We start from the raw sequence: 1,895 nt of genomic DNA on the forward strand, positions 1-1,895 counted from the left end.
GGATATTGATTTTGCCTTCTTGATTTATCATATTGGTTTATTTATTTAATCTTGCGCTTAATTATTTAATTGCTTGATCACCAATTGAATACTATTTACGAATCTAGAATTGAACTCGAAAGTGGGAATTCTAGATTGCATATAGGATTAAGTAGAGCAAGTTCTTGAACTCGGGCATCGGGGAACAAATTCGTGGTTAGGATAGACATATACCTAATTGCCTTGCTTGGTTGATCTACAGGAATTATAAATGCGTTCTTATTGATTCTAACTCCATAGACATATAGGCATTAGGTTAGCTTGAATAGGCGAGTAAGAACTCGACAGATTTTTATGAGCAATATTAACCCTGTCACCCAATAAGCTAGATAAATTAGTCGGTCAATTTAATTGATGAATACAATAGGATTGTTAGATAGCCCATAACCCTAGATCGTTTTCATTACATTGATATCATAAAAATATGCTCTTTCTCTGTTCGAAGTTCATTATTTATATTTTTTTTATTTAATTAGTTTAGAATCAAATATTTTTAGGTTTAATTCTTGTTTAGATAATTAAGATAGTCTAATTTAGTTAATAGTTAATCACAAGTTCTCGTGGATTCGACATCCGACTTTTAGTCACTTTATTACTTGACGACCGCGTATACTTGCGTGTGTGTTTGGCCGCAACAAGTTTTTGGCGCCGTTGCCGGGGACTTAGAATTAGCTATCTTTCTAGATTAGACTTTTACTTTTAACTTTATATTTTTTTTTTTTTTTGTAAATATTTTTAATTTTATAACTATTTAACTTTTCTCTTAGTGTGTTTTTAGTTCTCTCAACATGACATCTAGGGATGAAGTATCCGGAGGTAAGGTTATTGATGAAGACGCTTGGTTGACGGAAGACCGTTATGGCCCATCTTTTTGGTCTTGTGATGCCCTGAACTCTGGGAGGTCTGAATTCGAATATGGAAGTAAGGGTTGGTATTGGGACAAATATTCTCGATTAAGCGAATATACGGAACGACGCTGTCTCTTAACAATGTTGGTGAATGATTGGTCTAAGGAGAGAGTTGATCTTGCACAAAAAATTGATAGTTTTGGCTTGGTTGTGCATAACTTGGATGCAAATTTGAATGCAAAGGTTGATGCGTGTAATGGCCAACAATTTAATGATGAGTTGTGTGAAGCTGAAAAAAATCTTCTAGACCAAATTGAGGAGCTAAAACGAGAATACCAATCATTAGACCATATTTTTTTTGAGGATGCCAATGTTGAGAAGAGTGATCTAGAGACATACTAGGGAGTAGATAACATTACTTTGGGAAACTTGAGTGTGTGTATCTATGGGGATGTAAATAGTAGTACAATTCATGAGTCAGGGCGCATTAGACCTTATTCTAATCATTTTTCCACATTGTGTTTAGATAGTAAGATAGTAATCGAGCCATCTGAGCCTATGGGGGAGTCAAAGGGTGAGGATGAGAATTCCTATATTCTTGAATTTGTTGTGCAAAAAAGCAAAAATTACATTCCACGTCTAAAGGCCGAAAAGTACAGAGGGAAAACTTTATTACTTGGTCTTGTTATCTTTGTAGCCCTACCAAAAGAGTATAGCAGAAAACTTGAAATCAAATTAGAGGTACAATTCATAAGTTCAAGGTGGAGGCAAAAGGTGGTTCAAGTCGTGCCGCGACTTTAAATTAGGCGCTTGTTGGGAGGCAACCCAACTTTACTACTTTCTTTTATTTTTGTTTTTATTATATTATTTCGTAGTGTTTGTTTTGATTTTGTAGGATGATAAGCAAAGGAAACAAAGTCATTGGAAGAGTGAAAAAGTAAGTTAGATGGTGAGAACTAAGTGTGGGGTGCCCACACAAAGGACCATACTTGGGAGAAGTCTGAGTAT

Source organism: Nicotiana tabacum, chromosome 17, assembly GCF_000715075.1.
Source record: "Nicotiana tabacum cultivar K326 chromosome 17, ASM71507v2, whole genome shotgun sequence".
NCBI lineage: Eukaryota > Viridiplantae > Streptophyta > Magnoliopsida > Solanales > Solanaceae > Nicotiana > Nicotiana tabacum.